We start from the raw sequence: 12,068 nt of genomic DNA, 5'->3' as shown, positions 1-12,068 counted from the left end.
GAAAATCCTCTGCATTATTATTAACAGCAGACTCGTACATTTCCTCAATGAAAACAATGTACTGAGCAAATGTCAAACTGGCTTTTTACCAAATTACCGTACAACAGACCACGTATTCACCCTGCACACCCTAATTGACAATCAAACAAACCAAAACAAAGGCAAAGTCTTCTCATGCTTTGTTGATTTCAAAAAAGCCTTCGACTCAATCTGGCATGAGGGTCTGCTATACAAACTGATGGAAAGCGGTGTTGGGGGTAAAACATACGACATTATAAAATCCATGTACACAAACAACAAGTGTGCGGTTAAAATTGGCAAAAAACACACACATTTCTTCACACAGGGTCGTGGGGTTAGACAGGGATGCAGCTTAAGCCCCACCCTCTTCAACATATATATCAACGAATTGGCGAGGGCACTAGAAAAGTCTGCAGCACCCGGCCTCCCCCTGCTAGAATCCGAAGTCAAATGTCTGCTGTTTGCTGATGATCTGGTGCTTCTGTGACCAACCAAGGAGGGCCTACAGCAGCACCTAGATCTTATGCACAGATTCTGTCAGACCTGGGCCCTGACAGTAAATCTCAGTAAGACCAAAATAATGGTGTTCCAAAAAAGGTCCAGTCACCAGGACCACAAATACAAATTCCATCTAGACACTGTTGCCCTAGAGCACACAAAAAACTATACATACCTTGGCCTAAACATCAGCACCACAGGTAACTTCCACAAAGCTGTGAACGATCTGAGAGACAAGGCAAGAAGGGCATTCTATGCCATCAAAAGAAACATAAATTTCAACATACCAATTAGGATTTGGCTAAAAATACTTGAATCAGTCATAGAGCCCATTGCCCTTTATGGTTGTGAGGTCTGGGGTCCGCTCACCAACCAAGACTTCACAAAATGGGACAAACACCAAATTGAGACTCTGCACGCAGAATTCTGCAAAAATATCCTCCGTGTACAACGTAGAACACCAAATAATGCATGCAGAGCAGAATTAGGCCGATACCCACTAATTATCAAAATCCAGAAAAGAGCTGTTAAATTCTACAACCACCTAAAAGGAAGCGATTCACAAACCTTCCATAACAAAGCCATCACCTACAGAGAGATGAACCTGGAGAAGAGTCCCCTAAGCAAGCTGGTCCTGGGGCTCTGTTCACAAACACAAACACACACTACAGAGCCCCAGGACAGCAGCACAATTAGACCCAACCAAATCATGAGAAAACAAAAAGATAACTACTTAACACATTGGAAAGAATTAACAAAAAAACAGAGCAAACTAGAATGCTATTTGGCCCTACACAGAGAGTACACAGCGGCAGAATACCTGACCACTGTGACTGACCCAAAATTAAGGAAAGCCTTGACTATGTACAGACTCAGTGAGCATAGCCTTGCTATTGAGAAAGGCCGCCGTAGGCAGACATGGCTCTCAAGAGAAGACAGGCTATGTGCTCACTGCCCACAAAATGAGGTGGAAACTGAGCTGCACTTCCTAACCTCCTGCCCAATGTATGACCATATTAGAGAGACATATTTCCCTCAGATTACACAGATCCACAAAGAATTCGAAAACAAATCCAATTTTGAAAAACTCCCATATCTACTGGGTGAAATTCCACAGTGTGCCATCACAGCAGCAAGATTTGTGACCTGTTGCCACGAGAAAAGGGCAACCAGTGAAGAACAAACACCATTGTAAACACAACCCATATTTATGCTTATTTATTTTATCTTGTGTCCTTTAGCCATTTGTACATTGTTAGAACACTGTATATATATATAATATGACATTTGTAATGTCTTTACTGTTTTGAAACTTCTGTATGTGTAATGTTTACTGTTCATTTTTGTTGTTTTGCACTTTATATATTCACTTTGTATGTTGTCTACCTCACTTGCTTTGGCAATGTTAACACATGTTTCCCATGCCAATAAAGCCCTTGAATTGAATTGAATTGAATTGAGAGAGGACGCACATGTTCGCTGATAAACAACTCTGTTTTCACTTGTATTTCCTTCTCTGGAATGGTGTTGTTTTGTAGGCTGTGGTCGGTGAGATGGTCGGTGGGATCTGTGGTGTGTTATTTGCTCTCCTCAAGGTAAAGTCACAACAGCTGTCTTACAGCCACTTCTTGGTCCTGTTGCCCCTACCAACCTCTGGGAAGCTGCTGCTGTGACAAATAGCTCAAGGAACCATGACATTACCTCATAAAATTTTTTTTTTTTTTCAATTATCTTAGTTCACTGAGATCGACCAGATGCTTCACCATAAGAGCTTTGTTGTGTTAGTATGTGTTATCTCAGGCCAGGTGAGCGTCTCTAATTCTGTTCCTGTGAAGCTATTTCTCACATTCAGTGTCGAATATGATATTAAACTTTGAAGCCCACTGAGGGTCCACTGAGGGTCCACTGAGGGTCCATTGAGGGCCCACTGAGGGCCCACTGAGGGTCCATTGAGGGCCCACTGAGGGTCCACTGAGGGTCCATTGAGGGCCCACTGAGGGCCCACTGAGGGTCCATTGAGGGCCCACTGAGGGCCCACTGAGGGTCCACTGAGGGCCCACTGAGGGTCCACTGAGGGTCCATTGAGGGCCCATTGAGGGTCCACTGAGGGTCCATTGAGGGTCCACTGAGGGTCCATTGAGGGTCCACTGAGGGTCCATTGAGGGCCCACTGAGGGCCCACTGAGGGTCCATTGAGGGCCCACTGAGGGTCCATTGAGGGTCCACTGAGGGTCCATTGAGGGCCCACTGAGGGTCCACTGAGGGCCCACTGAGGGTCCATTGAGGGTGCACTGAGGGTCCACTGAGGGCCCACTGAGGGTCCATTGAGGGTCCATTGAGGTCCCAGTGTTTTCATAGGCTGAGAGAGGAACTACTGAAGGTGTCCTAAACATATCAATGAGAGTCCAGATCAGTAAACAGTCCTTCACTCAGTAGCAGCTCAGATTAGCAGGACTAGGACTAGTTTATGTTGAGGCAGTCCACCCAGTCAGAGTCCAAAGTAGACAGACAGACAGACAGAGGGATAATAATAATGTAATCCAATGCAGCTAAAAGTATCCTGAGCCTCCAGCAAAGAAAACAAAAGGACGGCCCAGGGGACAAACTCACAGCCGGACCGCTGGGCAGTGTGGATCCGAGTCGCCACAGCCTCCCGCCAGCCCGCGTCTCGTAGGTCCAGTAAGGACCTGCCAAACGACTGTAATTGAGGCATAAAGACAAGTCTATACTACAGCCCTGAATAACTCAATGCGCACTGCTTCAATAGCAGCTCGATGGAAGGTTCTGATCCTTTTAACTGACACTTTTACAGCCCATTCCTTCTGCCTCCTCTCCTCTCTCTGACGCTCACCTAGCCAAAAGATCAAGTATTTTAGTGTTGCTACCTTATACCGTATTGGGACTATTTCTGTCCAGTGTCCATAACAAAAATCTAAATTCTTATTTCGATCAATTACAAAAAGAGATAACGATCTAGCATGTATAGATATGTAGATAGCACTGTATCTATAGACACTGACAGAGATAACGATCTAGCATGTATAGATATGTAGATAGCACTGTATCTATAGACACTGACAGAGATAACGATCTAGCATGTATAGATATGTAGATAGCACTGTATCTATAGACACTGACAGAGATAACGATCTAGCATGTATAGATATGTAGATAGCACTGTATCTATAGACACTGACAGAGATAACGATCTAGCATGTATAGATATGTAGATAGCACTGTATCTATAGACACTGACAGAGATAACGATCTAGCATGTATAGATATGTAGATAGCACTGTATCTATAGACACTGACAGAGATAACGATCTAGCATGTATAGATATGTAGATAGCACTGTATCTATAGACACTGACAGAGATAACGATCTAGCATGTATAGATATGTAGATAGCACTGTATCTATAGACACTGACAGAGATAACGATCTAGCACAGTAGAAACCAAAGGGGGAGTCTATATACAATGTGTGCAAAAGGCATGAGGAGGTAGGCAAATAATTACAATTTTGCAGATTAACACTGGAGTGATAAATGATCAGATGGTCATGTACAGGTAGAGATATTGGTGTGCAAAAGAGCAGAAAAGTAAATAAATAAAAACAGTATGGGGATGAGGTAGGTGAAAAAGGGTGGGCTATTTACCAATAGACTATGTACAGCTGCAGCGATCGGTTAGCTGCTCAGATAGCTGATGTTTGAAGTTGGTGAGGGAGATAAAAGTCTCCAACTTCAGCGATTTTTGCAATTCGTTCCAGTCACAGGCAGCAGAGTACTGGAACGAAAGGCGGCCAAATGAGGTGTTGGCTTTAGGGATGATCAGTGAGATACACCTGCTGGAGCGCGTGCTACGGATGGGTGTTGCCATCGTGACCAGTGAGCTGAGATAAGGCGGAGCTTTACCTAGCATGGACTTGTAGATGACCTGGAGCCAGTGGGTCTGGCGACGAATATGTAGCGAGGGCCAGCCGACTAGAGCATACAAGTCGCAGTGGTGGGTGGTATAAGGTGCTTTAGTGACGAAACGGATGGCACTGTGATAGACTGCATCCAGTTTGCTGAGTAGAGTGTTGGAAGCCATTTTGTAGATGACATCGCCGAAGTCGAGGATCGGTAGGATAGTCAGTTTTACTAGGGTAAGCTTGGCGGCGTGAGTGAAGGAGGCTTTGTTGCGGAATAGAAAGCCGACTCTTGATTTGATTTTCGATTGGAGATGTTTGATATGAGTCTGGAAGGAGAGTTTGCAGTCTAGCCAGACACCTAGGTACTTATAGACGTCCACATATTCTAGGTCGGAACCATCCAGGGTGGTGATGCTAGTCGGGCATGCGGGTGCAGGCAGCGACCGGTTGAAAAGCATGCATTTGGTTTTACTAGCGTTTAAGAGCAGTTGGAGGCCACGGAAGGAGTGTTGTATGGCATTGAAGCTTGTTTGGAGGTTAGATAGCACAGTGTCCAAAGACGGGCCGAAGGTATATAGAATGGTGTCGTCTGCGTAGAGGTGGATCAGGGAATCGCCCGCAGCAAGAGCAACATCATTGATATACACAGAGAAAAGAGTCGGCCCGAGAATTGAACCCTGTGGCACCCCCATAGAGACTGCCAGAGGACCAGACAGCATGCCCTCCGATTTGACGCACTGAACTCTGTCTGCAAAGTAATTGGTGAACCAGGCAAGGTAGTCATCCGAAAAACCGAGGCTCCTGAGTCTGCCGATAAGAATATGGTGATTGACAGAGTCGAAAGCCTTGGCAAGGTCGATGAAGACGGCTGCACAGTACTGTCTTTTATCGATGGCGGTTATGATATCGTTGAGTACCTTGAGTGTGGATGAGGTGCACCCATGACCGGCTCGGAAACCAGATTGCACAGCGGAGAAGGTGCGGTGGGATTCGAGATGGTCAGTGACCTGTTTGTTGACTTGGCTTTCGAAGACCTTAGATAGGCAGGGCAGGATGGATATAGGTCTGTAACAGTTTGGGTCCAGGGTGTCTCCCCCTTTGAAGAGGGGGATGACTGCGGCAGCTTTCCAATCCTTGGGGATCTCAGACGATATGAAAGAGAGGTTGAACAGGCTGGTAATAGGGGTTGCGACAATGGTGGCAGATAGTTTCAGAAATAGAGGGTCCAGATTGTCAAGCCCAGCTGATTTGTACGGGTCCAGGTTTTGCAGCTCTTTCAGAACATCTGCTATCTGGATTTGGTTAAAGGAGAACCTGGAGAGGCTTGGGCGAGGAGCTGCGGGGGGGGCGGAGCTGTTGGCCGAGGTTGAAGTAGCCAGGCGGAAGGCATGGCCAGCCGTTGAGAAATGCTTATTGAAGTTTTCGATAATCATGGATTTATCAGTGGTGACCGTGTTACCTAGCCTCAGTGCAGTGGGCAGCTGGGAGGAGGTGCTCTTGTTCTCCATGGACTTCACAGTGTCCCAGAACTTTTTGGAGTTGGAGCTACAGGATGCAAACTTCTGCCTGAAGAAGCTGGCCTTAGCTTTCCTGACTGACTGCGTGTATTGGTTCCGGACTTCCCTGAACAGTTGCATATCACGGGGACTATTCGATGCTATTGCAGTCCGCCACAGGATGTTTTTGTGCTGGTCGAGGGCAGTCAGGTCTGGGGTGAACCAAGGGCTGTATCTGTTCTTAGTTCTGCATTTTTTGAACGGAGCATGCTTATCTAAAATGGTGAGGAAGTTACTTTTAAAGAATGACCAGGCATCCTCAACCGACGGGATGAGGTCAATGTCCTTCCAGGATACCCGGGCCAGGTCGATTAGAAAGGCCTGCTCACAGAAGTGTTTTAGGGAGCGTTTGACAGTGATGAGGGGTGGTCGTTTGACTGCGGCTCCGTAGCGGATACAGGCAATGAGGCAGTGATCGCTGAGATCCTGGTTGAAGACAGCGGAGGTGTATTTGGAGGGCCAGTTGGTCAGGATGACGTCTATGAGGGTGCCCTTGTTTACAGAGTTAGGGTTGTACCTGGTGGGTTCCTTGATGATTTGTGTGAGATTGAGGGCATCTAGCTTAGATTGTAGGACTGGCGAGGTGTTAAGCATATCCCAGTTTAGGTCACCTAACAGAACAAACTCTGAAGCTAGATGGGGGGCGATCAATTCACAAATGGTGTCCAGGGCACAGCTGGGAGCTGAGGGGGGTCGGTAGCAGGCGGCAACCGTGAGAGACTTATTTCTGGAGAGAGTAATTTTCAAAATTAGTAGTTCGAACTGTTTGGGTATGGACCTGGAAAGTATGACATTACTTTGCAGGCTATCTCTGCAGTAAACTGCAACTCCGCCCCCTTTGGCAGTTCTATCTTGACGGAAGATGTTATAGTTGGGTATGGAAATCTCTGAATTTTTGGTGGCCTTCCTGAGCCAGGATTCAGACACAGCAAGGACATCAGGGTTAGCAGAGTGTGCTAAAACAGTGAGTAAAACAAACTTAGGGAGGAGGCTTCTGATGTTGACATGCATGAAACCAAGGCTTTTTCGATCACAGAAGTCAACAAATGAGGGTGCCTGGGGACATGCAGGGCCTGGGTTTACCTCCACATCACCCACGGAACAGAGAAGGAGTAGTATGAGGGTGCGGCTAAAGGCTATCAAAACTGGTCGCCTAGAGCGTTGGGGACAGAGAATAAGAGGAGCAGGTTTCTGGGCATGGTAGAATATATTCAGGGCATAATGCGCAGACAGGGGTATGGTGGGGTGCGGGTACAGCGGAGGTAAGCCCAGGCACTGGGTGATGATGAGGGAGGTTGTATCTCTGGACATGCTGGTATTAATGGGTGAGGTCACCGCATGTGTGGGAGGTGGGACAAAGGAGTTATCAGGGGCGTGAAGAGTGGAACTAGGGGCTCCATTGTGAACTAAAACAATGATAACTAACCTGAACAACAGTATACAAGGCATATTGACATTTGAGAGAGACATACAGCGAGGCATACAGTAATCACAGGTGTTGAATTGGGAAAGCTAGCTAAAACAGTAGGTGAGACAACAGCTAATCAGCTAGCACAACAACAGCAGGTAAAATGGCGTAGACTAGGCAACGGGGCCAACAGATAGAACAAACAAGCAGAATGGAGTACCGTGATTAATGGACAGTCCAGCGTGCATCAGCTATGTAGCCAAGAGATCAGTGTCCAGGGGGCAGCGGTGGATGGGGCAGGGAAGCTGGCCTGGCGAGTGTTATCCAGGTAAAAAAAAAAACTAACAATGACTAAATAGCTTGTAGGTAGTTAGCTGGTTAGCTTCTGGAGGTTCTTGAGTGTGTTCTAAAAATAAAAAATAAAATAATAGCGATTCCGTATCACATTGGGTGAGGCAGGTTTCCGGAAGGTATAAACAAATGAAAAGTCAAAAGAGATAGAAAGTAAATATGGGTCCGGTGAGCGTTTGAGACGCGGCGATTCAGGCGGTTAGCAGGCCTGTGCTAACAAGCTAACAGTTTGTAGGCCCGGGCTAGACAAGGTAGCAGTTAGCGGGCCGGAGCTGGACAAGCTAGCAGTTAGCAGGCCGAATTAGCAAGCAGGGAGATAGCGAGGGCTAGAGAGTTAGCCTTTGGGGGACGTCGCGATGGGGTGAGTCTGTTTATTCCTCTTCATGCGATGACATCGGTAGACCGGTCGTGGGCCCGGGTATTGTAGCTCAGGAGTATGCTACGGTGGTAGCGCAGGTGCTACGGCCGGGCGAGAGCTTTCCGGTTAGCTGATGACCGGTTAGCTGGAGACCGCTAGCATACCCGCTGGTTAGCTGGCTAGCTTCAGTTGAGGGGTCCCGAAGTAAATATAAATACTTTAGGAAAAATAGCTACATTGGGTGAGTCGGGTTGCAGGAGAGTATTTGGTAGCTTAGGGTTTAGCAAAATGTTTTCAAAGGGATATGTGGAGAAAATATGTAAAAAAACGAAAAATAAACGATATATACAGGGACACGACAGGACAGGACAGGACGACCTACTGCTACGCCATCTTGGTATAAGATAGTACTGTATCTATAGACACTGACAGAGATAACGATCTAGCATGTATAGATATGTAGATAGCACTGTATCTATAGACACTGACAGAGATAACGATCTAGCATGTATAGATATGTAGATAGCACTGTATCTATAGACACTGACAGAGATAACGATCTAGCATGTATAGATATGTAGATAGCACTGTATCTTTAGACAGAGATGGGTCATGAACTGCAACCTGCCGTCACCAGGTCTGAACAAGCTCGTTTCAACGTCTGGTAAGACCACAGAATTGACTCGATATCGGCCTGATGAAGATGAAGAAGCAGATGATGGTGGTGATGAACATGAAGGGGAAACATACAGCACCGTTCGGAAAAGTATTCAGGTCCCTTCCTTTATTCCACATGTTGTTACGTTACAGCCTTGTTTTAAAATGGATTAAATTCATGTTTTTACCCCATAATGACATCACAATACCCCATAATGACATCACAATACTCCATAATGACATCACAATACCACATAATGACATCACATTACCCCATAATGACATCACAATACCCCATAATGATATCACAATACTCCATAATGACATCACAATACCCCATAATGACATCACAATACTCCATAATGACATCACATTACCCCATAATGACATCACAATACCCCATAATGACATCACAATACCCCATAATGACATCACGATACCCCATAATGACATCACAATACCCCATAATGACATCACAATACCCCATAATGACATCACAATACCACATAATGACATCACAATACCCCATAATGACATCACAATACCCCATAATGACATCGCGATACCCCATAATGACATCACAATACCACATAATGACATCACAATATCCCCTAAATGACAAAGCAAAAACATTTTTTTTGAAAGTGTTGCTAATTTATACAAATCTAAAACAGAAATACCTTATTTACATAAGAATTCAGACCCTTTGCTATGAGACTCGAAATTATGCTAATTTGCATGCTGTTTCCATTCTTTCTTCTTTACCTTTATTTAACCAGGCAAGTCAGTTAAGAACAAATACTTATTTTCAATGGCGGCCTAGGAACAGTAGGTTAACTGCCTGTTCTGGGGCAGAACGACATATTTGTACCTTGTCAGCTCGGGGATTTTAACTTGCAACCTTTCGGTTACTAATCCAACGCTCTAACCACTAGGCTACCCTGCCGCCCCAGACAGACAGACATCCATGAGATGTTTCTACAACTTGATTGGAGTCCACCTGTGGTAAATTCAATTGATCAGACATGATTTGGAAAGGAACACACCAGTCTATATAAGGTCCCCCAGTTGCGCAAAAACCAAGCCATGAGATCGAAGGAATTGTCCGAAGAGCTCCGAGACAGGATTGTGTTGAGGCACAGATATGGGGAAGGGTACCAAAATATTCCTGCAGCATTGAAGGTCCCCAAGAACACAGTGGCCTCCATCATTCTTAAATGGAAGAAGTTAGGAACCACCAAGACTCTTTCTAGAGCTGGCCGCCCGGCCAAACTGAGCAATCGGGTGAGAAGGGCCTTGATCAGGGAGGTGACCAAGAACCCCAAGGTCACTCTGACAGAGCCCCAGAGTTCCTCGTGGAGATGGGAGAACCTTCCAGAAGGACAACCATCTCTGCAGCACTCAACCAATCAAGCCTTTATGCTAGAGTGGTCAGACGGAAGCCACTTCTCAGCACATGACAGTCCACTTGGAGTTTGCCAAAAGACACCTAAAGAACTCTCTGGTCTGATGAAACAAGATTCTTTTTTTTTTTTAAACAACTTTTTGGCCTGAATGCCAAGCATCATGTTTGGAGGAAACCTGGCACCATCCCTATGGTGAAGCATAGTGGTGGCAGCATCATGCTGTAGGGATGTTCTTCAGCGGCAGAGACTTGGAGACTAGTCAGGATCGAGGGAAAGATGAACGGAGCAAAGTACAGAGATCCTTGATGAAAAGCTGGTCCAGAGTCCTCAGGACCTTTTTTGGGGCAAAGGTTTACCTTCCAACAGGACAACGGCCCTAAGCACACAACCAAGACAACGCAGGAGTGGCTTCGGGACAAGTCTCTGAAAGTCCTCGAGTGGGCCAGCCAGAGCCCGGATTTTAAGAGACCTGAAAATAGCTGTGCAGCAACGCTCCCCATCCAACCTGACAGAGCTTGAAAGGATTTGCAGTTAAGAATGGGAGAAACACCCCAAATACAGATGTCCATGAGCTTTAGAAGCTTCTGATAGGCTAATTGACATCATTTGAGTCAATTGGAGGTGTACCTTCAAACTCCGTGCCTCTTTGCTTGAAATCAAAAGAAATCAGCTAAGACCTGCGGTCGGGTTTGTGGGGAATAATAAGTAATAACAACAATAAAGGTATATATTTTTTAGAGTAGATCTATATAGGTATGTGTATATAGGTATGTGTATATAGGTATGTCTATATAGGTATGTGTATATAGGTATGTATATATAGGTATGTGTATATAGGTATGTATATATAGGTATGTGTATATAGGTATGTCTATATAGGTATGTCTATATAGGTATGTGTATATAGGTATGTATATATAGGTATGTCTATATAGGTATGTCTATATAGGTATGTCTATATAGGTATGTGTATATAGGTATGTATATATAGGTATGTGTATATAGGTATGTCTATATAGGTATGTCTATATAGGTATGTCTGTATAGGTATATATATAGGTATGTCTATATAGGTATGTCTATATAGGTATGTCTATATAGGTATGTCTATATAGGTATGTCTGTATAGGTATATATATAGGTATGTCTATATAGGTATGTCTATATAGGTATGTCTATATAGGTATGTCTATATAGGTATGTCTATATAGGTATGTCTATATAAGTATGTCTATATAGGTATGTGTATATAGGTATGTGTATATAGGTATGTCTATATAGGTATGTCTATATAGGTATGTCTATATAAGTATGTCTATATAGGTATGTGTATATAGGTATGTGTATATAGGTATGTCTATATAGGTATGTGTATATAGGTATGTATATATAGGTATGTGTATATAGGTATGTGTATGTAGGTATGTCTATATAGGTATGTGTATATAGGTAGGTGTATATAGGTATGTCTATATAGGTATGTGTATATAGGTATGTCTATATAGGTATGTCTATATAGGTATGTCTATATAGGTATGTCTATATAGGTATGTGTATATAGGTATGTGTATATAGGTATGTGTATGTAGGTATGTCTATATAGGTAGGTGTATATAGGTATGTATATATAGGTATGTGTATATAGGTATGTCTATATAGGTATGTGTATATAGGTATGTGTATATAGGCATGTGTATGTAGGTATGTCTATATAGGTATGTGTATATAGGTATGTGTATATAGGTATGGTATATAGGTATGTCTATATAGGTATGTGTATATAGGTATGTCTATATAGGTATGTCTATATAGGTATGTGTATATAGGTATGTGTATATAGGTATGTGTATGTAGTTATGTCTATATAGGTATGTCTATATAGGTATGTCTATATAG

The sequence above is a fragment of the Oncorhynchus kisutch genome, linkage group LG2, assembly GCF_002021735.2.
Source record: "Oncorhynchus kisutch isolate 150728-3 linkage group LG2, Okis_V2, whole genome shotgun sequence".
In the NCBI taxonomy this organism is placed as follows: Eukaryota; Metazoa; Chordata; class Actinopteri; order Salmoniformes; family Salmonidae; genus Oncorhynchus; species Oncorhynchus kisutch.
The sequence above is the reverse complement of the archived record's forward strand: the minus strand, read 5'-3'. Positions refer to the sequence as shown.